Raw genomic sequence first — 12,331 nt, 5'->3', positions numbered from 1 at the left:
CGTGAAAAAAACATTTTCCAAAACTGTGTCAGCTCAAAAGTTGTAAGAAAACCTTTCCAGCTGCTTTAACTCTCTTCATTTTTGTCATTTAATTGTCTGTCGGCACTATGTGGTAGGGTTGCATGACAACCCATTTCACCACGGAAAGGAACCTAACAGCTTTTGTAAGAGAGGAGAAAGGGACCTGGCCTGTACGGAGATCGAACCCACAACCTCGGCGTTATTAGCACCACGCTCTAACCAACTGAGCTAACCAGCCTCACGACAGCAATCCTCTCTGTGCTGCAAAAAATCGAACTCAGGGAATTTCTTTTGCCCTCCTTTGAATAGAAAGCCGTGTAATTCAGTGTACGGGCTTTCTCGTGCAGTTTCATGGTTCTTGTAACCCAAATCCTACACTGGCGTGAAGTGACCCCCCATTTCACAGCATTTTTCAGCTGATTTAAAATGTACCTAAAGGAGAAGCATTATTGAAGACCATCAATTACCAAGAGCATTTGTCAAAGGTTTTGGCGGTCATTTTTAATGACCACAGAGCGCTGTGACCTCGGTTTTACATCTCATCCAAGAGACAGCGCCCTTTTACAACACAGCGTCTCCGTCACTATGCTGGGGCATTGGGACCCGCACAGACCTCAGGGTGAGCGCCCCCCCGCCGGCATCATTAACACCGCTTCCAGCTGGAAACTTTGTTTTTCCCTGTAGCTCACCCTCATCCGGGTACTGACCTGGCTCACACCTGCTTAGCTTCAGTGGGTTTTCAGTTGCGAGTTGCAAGGGGATGCAAGTGATGGAGCCGCTCGCTGCAGAAGCCACTGTTTTGGCTGGGAATCGAACCAGAGCCTCCCACGTGGGAAGCGAGAATTCTACCACTGAACCATCAATGCTCAATACCCAGGCCTTCAAAAAAGACGCTTTTTTGGTGCTCTGTTAAAAAAGCGTCGACATTACCTCTTTCAAAAGGCTTCACTTTCCTAGTCAGATTCCAAGGCTCATTGAACCCGGGCTGTTTCCTCCAGCGGTATAGTATTGCAGTTAGACAGCACGATGCCTGCAAGACTATGTCACGCTCTGACGAGACTGTCAAAAATTGCTTTCACCGATTGTATTGCAAACCGGCGGAAGCGGGGTATTGGGAAAAGTTTTCAACTAGCAATAATCGCGCCTCGGCTAAACCTCACAGGCTACGATACTGCCAATGCGCAAAGCTGACGGTTGCCAGGCAACCGCGGGGATCCTATGGAAATCGTTATCAATCGTCTCATGGCATGTTGTTGCTGTAACGCTTCATATTTGTCGTCTTCTTCTTCTAGCTTGAGGTTTTGAAGAATTTCATGACAGACAAGGGCTCCGTCGGGAACAAAGGGCGTTGTGAGAAAACCGTTGCTTATTTTCAGCAGAAGAAATACAACCCTTTAAATACAAGATGACAGAACAATGACGAAGGGCATGCCGGGAGGAACTCATGCACTACAGAGGAAAGGGGGCGGGCACGTACAGTTCACATTCAAGCCACAAGTACTCTTCTCGGATGTTGCATAAACAAATCCTAACGTCCTGAAAGCATTGCAGCATGTTTGTGTCCCACTTCCCGTGGCTGCAGGACGACTGACACGAACGGACAAACACAATTTGTGGCGTTTAGCATGACATAGTCTTGCAGGCATCGTGCTGTCTCACTGCAATACTATACCGCTGGAGGAAACAGCCCGGGATCGATGAGCCTTGGAATGTGACTAGGAAAGTGAAGCCTTTTGAAAGAGGTAAAGCACTGCACAACGGAATTGAGGGAGAATCTTCCAGGGGATTCTGAGCGGTGTCTGCATACACGCAGTCCGATATGGGTGCTGAAAGCTTGAGCTACTCTTAATGTCATGCTGCCTTTCCCCGGAGTAAATCTGTTACATTGAAAGAATGCTTCTCGCAGGTTCAAAAAGGGACCCTTGAATGTGGACATAAAAAAACAAGAGTTCGCTGGCATTATATGCTAGAAGACACAGACCGGCGCCAGACCGGTAAAATGCCAGATGAACTAGGGATTGGACAGTTTCCAAGTGCTTGTACAATCGATGGAAATGTTCAAATAAATGTGCAAAAGAAATAAACAAAATAATCATTTATTTCTTTATCATATTGGCTAGCTAATGTCTTTGCTAGTTAGTGGCTGTGTTTCTGCGTTGGGTAGCAACGGGTGACTGTTCTCAGGCGGAAGATGTAAACAGCTTAATGTTCGTGTTAAATAATTCATTCTATACAGCAATCGCATATTTGGGTACCGTTTCATAAAACTTTCATGCTTAAAATGTTTAGGGAGAAATGGAAGACTGGTGTGTATTTTTTCTTTAAACTACCAAGACCAGCCATACACAGTACAGTTTATGTACATACAGTAATGTTTATGTTCCTAAATTAATATTGTTTATGACCTTCAGATGCGTTATGCTCCTCTTCTTTTTATGCTCAGCTACTAAAATTTCCCTTTAGTGGTAAAATCCATATAAATATTCAAAACTAAGCGGATTAAAATGTGCACAGTAAAGACATTAAATGATTAAATCTTTTCACTACCAACCAATGCACCACGAGTGCCCCTGTCGGTCATTTTGGCCAGCCAAGCACTTACCGCGGTGTCCTCCGGTGCCCTGCAGTGGCTTGTGGGTAGGTTACTGTACCGTGGGTTTTTATCGCGCATTTTGAATGGCTGCATCTGTATGATGTTATATGATGGTTTTTTTTTTTTTTCAAATTTTAAATGATCATTTTTCATGGAGCTTTGAAGGGGATAAATTCAGCCTCTTTAGCCAGGCCAGAGCTCCAGGAGCCTGTGTAGGATTCTAGCTTTCTCCCCTTGCAGGCATCGGGCACAGAGGACCTCATGGTTTTCCTAAAAATCTTTTTTTTTTGTATTCCTTGTTGTTCCAAACTTAATTCTAAACACTTTTAATTAGAAATTATATTACAAATAGTGCAAAAAATGACTAATTTCACAAAAAATAATGTAATATAAAACAAATGTTTTTAACTTTATTGTAGTGTTTTAGAAACTAATATGTCTTGAAAAATGGTTATTTTTCACTCCTAGGAATGAAAGCTGTTGTTATATGATGTTTATTTTCAAATTTTGAAAAATCAAAGGATTCTATCTTTCTCCCCTTGCAGGCATCGGACACAGAGAACCTCATGGTTTTCCTAAAAATCATTTTTTATGTTCCCTGGTGTTTCAAACTTAGTTTTAATCAATTTTAATTTGTTATTATGTTAAAAACAGGGTAATAAGTTTCTTATTGGACTATAAATAATGTCATATTGTCTGCTATAAAACTGATGTTTTCAACTCCATTGTAGAGATTCTAGAATCAACCAATAGAGAATTGAAATAAAAAAGGGCATAAGAAGACATTACCAACAACGACCACAAGATGGAGATATTGTCCAAAGAGGCAAGAGGGCAAAGCCGCGAAAAGGTAAAATCATTTCTTGAAAGAGATTGCTGTCAGAATGCACATCCGTATCCCAAACAGAATCTCTAGTAAAATATGATCATTTGTGAAACAGGCAAATGAGTGTCTGCTACAATATGATTGCTACATATCTGCATTTGTTGGTTTTTAAGTAGTAAGAGTGGAGGGGGTTTAAACCTGCGATCCAGTGTGTTGAAGTATTTCACAACACTACCCCTAGCACATCTGGAAATAAATCCTCATAATGATTATTGCCCTGGGCATGTACCAAAAAATCAGTGAGCATGCATATATATATCACTGTGTTGAAGCTAGAGACACAGAATAACTGCAAACACATCCTAAATACAGTGTCGTTCAGGTGGGTAGCTGCGTCAGCATGCGTAGGCTGCAAAGGAACAAGTAATAGGTTTATTCCATGCTGAAAAAAAGAAGAAAGAGAACACAACGTTTCGGCCATGGAGCCTTCTTCAGGTGTGAGAGAGACAGGGCAGTAGGCAGAGGTAAAGTAGCGGAAGAACAAAGGTTGGGAGGGTGGAGGAGTGAGAGACGGGAGCAGGGGACAGAAAGAGAGGCCAATCAAGAGGTGTGAAATCAGAATGGGTGCAGAGAGGTGTGAAATGAAACTTCCAATGAATGGAGAAAATTTAAAAGAACAGTAGTCTGTCATTAAGGGAAGGGAGAATGTGTGATCCTAGCTGCAGAATAATTTTAGTTTCGGTGGTCTTTCTGATGTATGAGTTCCGAAAACCGTTTTTGAGAACACAGACGGAGAGATTAGAGTGGTCGGGGCCGTCAGAGGTGAAATGAGAAACAATGGGCTTGGAGAGATCTTTAATCTTCACAGCCCTGACGTGTTCTCTGAAGTGGTCTCCGAGTCTCCTTCCTGTTTCTCCAATGTAGATGGCTGGACATTTACTGCAAGAGATACAGTAAATGAGGTTGCTGGAAGTACAAGATGCTGTCTGGGTGATCCGGAATTGTCCTGAGGGGCCTTGAATGAGTGTGGTGGTGGCTGTGTACTTGCAGGTGATACAACGAGCTCTGTTGCAAGGGAAAGTGCCTGGTGTGGATGGTTGTTGAGGGCGGTCAAGGGAGCTGTGAACAAGGAGGTTACGCAGATTAGGTGGTCGGTGATATGAGATGATAGGGCGATCAGAAAAGAGGGCCCCAATGGAGGGATCATCCTGTAGGATGGAAAAGTTGTGGTTAATGGTCCTGGGGATAGGAAGTGTGTTAGGGTGGTAAGGAAGCACCAAAGGAATGCGGTTGTTACGGCGGGAGTTCCTGATCGGGTTGATGGTCCAGGGGGTGTTTTTGGCTCGGGCAAGGGCCCTGTCAATCACACTGCTGGGGTATCCTCTGTTGATGAAAAATGAGTACATTTCGAGGGCTTGGTTCTCGAAGTCGATGTCATCGCTGCATAGTCGTCGTAACCTAAGGAACTGTGAAAAAGGAAGAGAGTTTTTAGTATGGTTGGGGTGAAATGAGCTGTACAGGAGGTAGCTGTGTGAATCCGTGGGTTTGTAATAAACTGAAGTGGACAGTCGGGGGTAGTTGATAGACAAGTGGATGTCTAGAAACGGAAGAGTGGTGGAAGATATGTTAACCGTATATTTGAGGGACGGGTGGAAGTTGGTGAAATGGTGCAGGAAGAACTCAAGCTGATCGCTGGAGCATGTGGCGGCACCGACGCAGTCATCAATATATCACTTGTAGAGGTCAGGGACATAGCCAGTGTAGGAAGCGAAGAAGCGTTCTTCTACCCAGCTGACAAAAATGTTGGCATAGCTGGGTCCCATTCTGGTGCCCATGGCCACTCCACTGACCTGTTGGTAAAAAAGATTATTGAAAGAGAATGCGTTCAGTGTGAGGACCAATTCTGCAAGGCGTACCAGGGTGTGGGTGGGTGGATCAAGCACTGTGCGTTTGTCCAGCGTGTGCTTGAGGGCTGTAAGGCCGTCATTATGGGGAATGACGGTGTACAGAGATGTGATGTCCATGGTAAAAATGTGGCATTCGGTACCCTGAAATTGGAAATCATTGAAAAGTTGGAGCGCGTGGTTGGTGTCTTTGATGTATGAGGGAAGATCTTCAACCAGCGGTCTCATGAGGCTGTCGAGAAAGGCTGAGATGTAAGTAGTTGGACAGTTACATGTTGATACGATGGGGCGTCCAGGGGTGTCAGGTTTGTGGATTTTGGGGAGGAGGTAAAATTGAGATACCTGTGGATGTTCCATGATGAGCCGGTTCGCCTCCTGGGGGAGCTCGTTACTGCTGATAAGAAGGGAAATGGTGGATACCACTTCCTTTTGGTAGTCAGTGGTAGGGTCCTGTTGGAGAGGGAGGTAGGCAGAAGTGTCAGTTAGTTGTCTAGAGGCTTCAAAGATATATAGATCCTTACCCACACCACAACAGCACCTCCTTTGTCCGCTGGTTTGATGACGATATCATCCCTGTTGCGGAGAGACTGGAGCGCCTGATTTTCTCCTTGGGTGAGGTTAGACCTATGTTTACTGGGTATAGAGAGTGCCTTGGGAGCTTGATTAGTGCATTGGTTGATGAAATAATCAACTGGTGGAAAACGGCCAGAGGAGGGAGTCCAACAGCTCTGTTTGGGATTAATGTTGTTAATGACATCAATAACCGGGTTATAAAGGAACAAGTAACAGTGTTCCTGCACCTTTGACCTCATCCGGAATGTATCGTTTTTTTAAAGGGATTGCTGTCAGAATGCACAACTGAATCCCAAATAGAATCTCTAGTCAAATATGATCATTTGTGAAACAGGCAAATGAGTCTCTCAGGTGCCCATTGCTCATTTTCAGACACATTTATGCAATACTTTCACCATGCGTTGAGCAATAAGGATTAAAGATACCAGAGGTAAGGTTTAAAAGTGATTCTGAGGTGCAACACATCAGCGATACAGCTAGGCATTTGAAATGCGGGGTTTGAGAGCCCTTCAGGGAACACCGTACCCTAAAGGTACCAGAAGTCCACTAGTATAAGCATTAAGTCACTGTCACCCCTGTTACAATGTGATTGCTTCATTTCTTTGGTTTTTAAGGAGTAAGAGTGCAGGGGGTCTAAATCTGTGATCCAGTGTGTTGAAGTATTTCACAACACTACCTGTAGCCCGTCTGGAAATCAATCCTCATTCTGATTGTTGCCCTGGGCATGTACCAATAAATCACTGAGCATATATATATATATAGCACTGTGTTGAAGCTAGAGACCTGTATGTAATAATATGATGCTAAAATGTTATTTTCACATATATTAATGTAATCAATTATTGCTTATGCTTTATAAACAAATCGAATTTAAATAAAAGCTTAAGTTTTGTATTTATCTTGTACCATAGAACATGATTTTCTTTGTATTTCAAGCCCACAAAGTGTCCAAATGACGCACTACATGATATAAGGAAGATTATCACATGCATATCGGTATTATCTTTCTTATGAAAATGCATTCCTTTCATTACCTTTTACTTTTTAAAATGAACTCAAATTGTGCATAATGTAATAATTTAAGTAGAATAGATTCTAATAATATAATGATCCAGTGTGTTGCACTACTTCACTGCTTCACTGCTCTATGCCGTCTGGAAATAAATCCTCAGACTGCTTACTGCCCTGGGCATGAACCAATAATTTACAGGAGCACATCTATATATCACTGCGTTGAAGCAGGAGACACACAATCACTGCAAACACATCCTAAATACAGTGTTCCAGCACCTTTGACCTCATCCAGAACATATCATTTCTTGAAAGGGATTGCTGTCCGAATGCACATTCAAATCCCAAACAGAATCTCTAGTAATATACGATCGTTTGTGAAACATGCAAATGACTGTCTCAGGGGCCCATTCCTCATTGTCAGACACATGTATGCAATGCTTTCACCGTGCATTGAGCAATAGGGATTAAAGACGCCACAGGTAAGGTTAGATGTCATGTTCTATGATCATTTCTTTCAGCATTAGGGACTAAATATACTAAACGTATGATGCTTAAATGTTATTTTCACATATATTAATGTAATAAATGATTGCTTATGCTTTATAAACAAATCTAATTAAAATAAAAGCTTAAGTTTTGTATTTATCTTGTACCATAGAACATGATTTGCTTTGTATTTCAAGCCCACAAAGTGTCCAAATGTTCTATGATCATTTCTTTCAGCATTAGGGACTAAATATACCAAACGTATGATGCTAAAATCCTGAAAAAAGGATGTGCTCCATCTCGTCAGTAGATTGGATTCCAAAACTGATTTGGGTCAATATACATTACCTTTGAAGATAAGGTACAGTCTACTGTAGGGAACCATCAACTTAGAAAGCATTGGCCTTCCCTGGGGGTCAGGTAGGTGCAAAAGATAAACCTTTATCCTATCTTTATCTTAAGATAAGTGGCCAAGCAGTATTTTTCCAAGTTTCACCAAGCTCATCATGTTGCCATAGTAGACAAAGTTCTATAAAATGTTAAATAACTTTTAAAAAAAGCATCTTGGTCTTTCAGTACTGTACAAGGTGAATTAAACTGTCCCTGGTAATAAAAAGTAATTAGAAGCATCCCAGAAACGTTATCTCTAGAAACATTAGTTGTTTTATATCATGTAATTTAGTGTGATGTTGTCAGAATTCAAGGACATTATCACACACAGAAATTGGTTCAGTTAAATCTAAAAAACACACCTAAACATGGGTTTAAATGTAAAATAGAAGTCTTACCTCTTGTCAAAAGATTTAATTCAAGAAGCGATGTAATAAATGATTGCTTATGCTTTATAAACAAATCTAATTAAAATAAAAGCTTAAGTTTGGTATTTATCTTGTACCATAGAACATGATTTTCTTTGTATTTCAAGCCCACAAAGTGTCCAAATGACGCACTACATGATATAAGGAAGATTATCACATGCATATCGGTATTATCTTTCTTATAAAAATGCATTCCTTTCATTACCTTTTACTTTTTAAAATGAACTCAAATTGTGTATAATGTAATAATTTAAGTAGAATAGATTCAGGTAGGAAATATAGAGTCATGATGTTTATGGCTGACATCATTTCACATGTGTGAATTTTAAGCTAAGAAATAAAAACATTTACAATGAATATACCATTGCTTAATTTTTAATGCCTTTAAAAAATAAATACCTCCTGAGAATAATTTGCCACTCCCAGATCCTTGGTAAGGTACTGTTTGAATCCAATCAGGAGAGGAGCATCCAGGGAGTGCTTTCTATAGAGTCCAGCTTGGGCCACTCTCTTCCGGCCTGCTGATACTTTTTAACTACTCAGGGCCTGTAAGGATATAAAACACCGGCTTAAACATTTTATACCTATAAGACAAATTAGAATTTTAGTAAAAAAAGATACATCTGAAAAATAAAAAGTCTTACTGCTGATAGAGTTCTTCAGAGCTCACATCTTTCCCTTCCTTATCCGCTTCTGTTTCAGTTTCTAGAGGAGCCTCTGGCATCTTTTCCTCCTGGACAGCGGCCTCTTGCTCAGGGCCGCTGGAATGCAGGTAGATTCTTTTCAACATGCTTTTACATAATATGTTGTAACAATGATTTAAAAAAGAATCTACAGAAGCCTTACAGATTAAAAATATCTCACCTTGCCGATGTGTCTTCAGGCTTCCCGTGTACAAAAAGGCCCAAGGACTCTAGCAGTCTTACAACCACTATCCTGTTTGCCTCACCAGACATGATCTCTGTTCTGTGGTAATCCACGATGACCCCGTTCTTCAGGTGATTCATCATGTCCTCCCTCGCCTGTTGAGAGGCCATCCTGATCTCTTCTGCCGTGGCGTGCTTCATACATGCCCTCTTCAAGTGAGCAGGAAGCTGATCAAAAGTATTCAGGCACATCTTGCACACCAGGGGAATCCTCACGGGTTTCCTTTGAAAATAAATAATACCATCTGTGTATAGAAACAAGCTAAGACTGATTTCTTAAATTATCCTTAAAATTCTCTCTCATAGTTTGAGCATAATGATTTTATTGCATTTATATAAGAATTGCTCATTGCTCCAAAATAAATAATGGTTTCATAAAAAAGTGAACACTTACTTGGTCTCAGTCACAGACTTTCCAATAGAAGCCATTGTGGAGTTCAGCAACTGCAGGTCCTAGAAGTGGGGAAGGAATTTTAAAAGAGAAATTGAATTACAATACAGAAGGAATGGCTGAGGGATCACTGAAATATATATATATACAAATTCCAAAGACTGAGTCCATATAGAAACACCTACCTTTCATTTTCAGTATAAGAAAAAAAAAACATTATCTTCCAAAGCATCATAAAATTGTCCCTTCTTCCAGACTCTACTTCTCTCTTGTAGTAGTACAGCAGACCTTTCCAGGTGAGCAGATCACAGTCCGAAATGAGCTTCCTCCATCAACCAAAGTACCTGAACATGACTCTGTCTTCATAAAAGCGCCCCTGTAATAAAGAAATTCAATCCGAAATAAAGAGGGCAGTTGCCTACTGAAATACAAGAAGTCATCAATTTTAACCTAGCAACACATTAAAGGCTGCATCTATACAAGTACGATTCTAGAAATGCTCACCAGATTACGTTTTAAGAAGGAACTGCGCCTCAGGTTCCGCCGAGATCTTAACTCGGATGGCAGGATTCAGAGTCCGGAGTGTGGACTGATGGCGCACGGAGGGTCCACATACTGTGGATCCCTCAGTGATCTTCCGCGTATTTAAACCGCCAGCGTGTGACTCCCCTGTCCCCGTGACCTCATTGCTCTGCTCTCTCCTCTGTGCAGCCTAGCCCGACTCACGGTAAAGTGAAAAAAACTATGCCCTCAACGTAAGATTTACTCTGGAGCGAGGATAGATGTTACCTTTTTATCAATGAACAGGATGTATGTGATGTGGCGACTAGGTTCAATTTTGTATCCTCTTTAAAAGATTAAGGACTGGGGTGAGCGTGATTTACCAACCTTTCAGCTAAGAACCTGACGTGCGCACCGTTTAAGCTGCATAGACTCGGTCGTTTAACTCTTCTCCATTAGCAGGGTTAAAGTTAAAGAAAAAAAACATTGCTGACTTCTTTTTTTTTTGCCTGCCGCTAGCGCTGATTAGCCAGGTTTGTATTTCATGTTTTGCAAGTTGCATCCATTTTAAGAAAAACAAGTCGCGTTAAAGACAGGAAATGAATACTTGTATTTAATTAAGTCTAGCCGTAGGCGGTTGTCCGTAATGACCAGTTCTGTTAGAGAAGACAGAACAAAGAAGGCACTGCTGGGATTCGGACCCAGGATCTCCTGTTTACTAGACAGGAGCGCGTTACCCAACAAGTTTCGACGAGGTGGCCGAGTGGCCAAGGTGATGGACTGCTAATCCATTGTGCTCTGCACGCATGGGTTCAAATCCCGTTCTTGTCGCTTTCCATGTCTGATATGTGTGCCTGTTCGACGTTGGCCCTTCTGTTGTTTGCTCTGGTACTAGAGCCATACATTTTCTAGCGGTGGCTGAAGAAGGTATAGTAGGCTAACGTCGGTATCGAGCAGTGGCAGTACCAGTATTTACGTGCCGCTGCTGCCAAGTGGCTCTGGGTTGAGACCGCGTTTTCACTTACTTGCACGGAGAAACGGAGAAAGCGATTTTTGACAGTCTCTCGAGAGACTGCGCTAGGTGTTTAGGGATAGACTTTGTCAGTTCCCCCTGGGATGATGGCCTCTCAAATAGTTTGTGATTCCTCTAGACGTTTATACACTAGAAGCCTGCTTCGTGGCTTAAATCCAAGCTAAGGAAACGAGTTAGAGGTCTGATGCAGAACTGAGAAATTCAATGAACGGGAACACTACAGTACATTGCACTCTATGTGTGAGGAAAGCTGCCCCCTTCTGTCCCTTGTCGACCGAATAGAGGACTGTAAATGGTACCGCCAAGAAACTTTAGGATGCTGGTTGGAATCCAGCTCCAAAGAAGCCCCTTTGGGTGTTATGTGATCAAAAGCGCAACAGAACTGTTTTCCGTGGAGCAGGTTTCAGCCCGTAGACCTGTTTTATTTGTAGGGCAGGGAGCATTCCCAAACGCGAATCTCCTGTTTTAGAAATGCTTTGGGCGGCGTGAAGTGAAAATAAGAAATGGGCTCCAGATGCACATGGAAGCAATCAAGTGTTTCATCCGAGCTGTTTCAAAGACTGTTCAAGAGCTTTCCTTTCACAGAGGCGCAACGATTAATGATGGGGGTGCACCCTTCAATGCGCCTTACAACTCTAGGGAGTGATTGAGACGATTCGTAGCGTGTGCTCATTTCCCTCTATTCCCCGTGTTGCAGTGGTAGGATGACGTAAATTACTGCTTCGACACGTAACGGCATTATAATCAAGTGCAAGAGCTGAGGGCTTTAGTTTTGTTTCGTTTTCCATGGCGTTCGTAAGCGCGCAAATCAAAGGCAATTCCTGCGGCTAACACGAATGTAAATGCTTTTGAAAGTGCAGTGTGGTGCAGCTTGTAAAATCCTTGTCCACATTTGTGGTTTGTTGATGTTTTTTCTGTCTGCCAAAGTTGCATTTTGACATCCGGACGGGAAGACTTTATCATTTGAACGTGAAGCCAGCCTTAAACCCTCTGAGGCGTGTCTGTCTGCCGGCACGAATCTTGTGAAAGGTATTTTTTTTTTAACGGAGAGCGACTTTAAAAAAGTTTCCGCAGCCACCTCGCACTCCGTGTTAGATTATAGGAGGAATGCGGCAGCGGCGAGCTCGCTGTAGTCGTAGCCGAGTGGTTAAGGTGATGGACTCGAAATGCATTGGGGACTCCCCGCGTAGGTTTGAATCCTGCCGACTATGGCGTCTGCCGCACGTCGCTTTGTGCCTGCGCGGA

At 42.3% G+C, this 12,331-nt stretch overlaps 2 non-coding genes across 2 annotated transcripts; one reads left to right on the top strand and one right to left on the bottom strand.

The window, feature by feature from the left end:
- Positions 1-1,068: 1,068 nt before the first annotated feature.
- On the bottom strand, positions 1,069-1,210 carry LOC148631443 (U4 spliceosomal RNA). Its single transcript, XR_015934768.1, has one exon. It is a non-coding gene; the product is annotated as a U4 spliceosomal RNA (small nuclear RNA).
- Positions 1,211-12,215: 11,005 nt separating this feature from the next.
- On the top strand, positions 12,216-12,297 carry trnas-cga (transfer RNA serine (anticodon CGA)). Its single transcript has one exon. It is a non-coding gene; the product is annotated as a tRNA-Ser (tRNA).
- Positions 12,298-12,331: the final 34 nt, after the last annotated feature.

Source organism: Lepisosteus platostomus, unplaced genomic scaffold (assembly GCF_059453375.1).
Source record: "Lepisosteus platostomus isolate fLepPlt1 unplaced genomic scaffold, fLepPlt1.hap1 Scaffold_77_H1, whole genome shotgun sequence".
NCBI lineage: Eukaryota > Metazoa > Chordata > Actinopteri > Semionotiformes > Lepisosteidae > Lepisosteus > Lepisosteus platostomus.
This window is presented reverse-complemented; position numbering and strand designations above follow the sequence as displayed.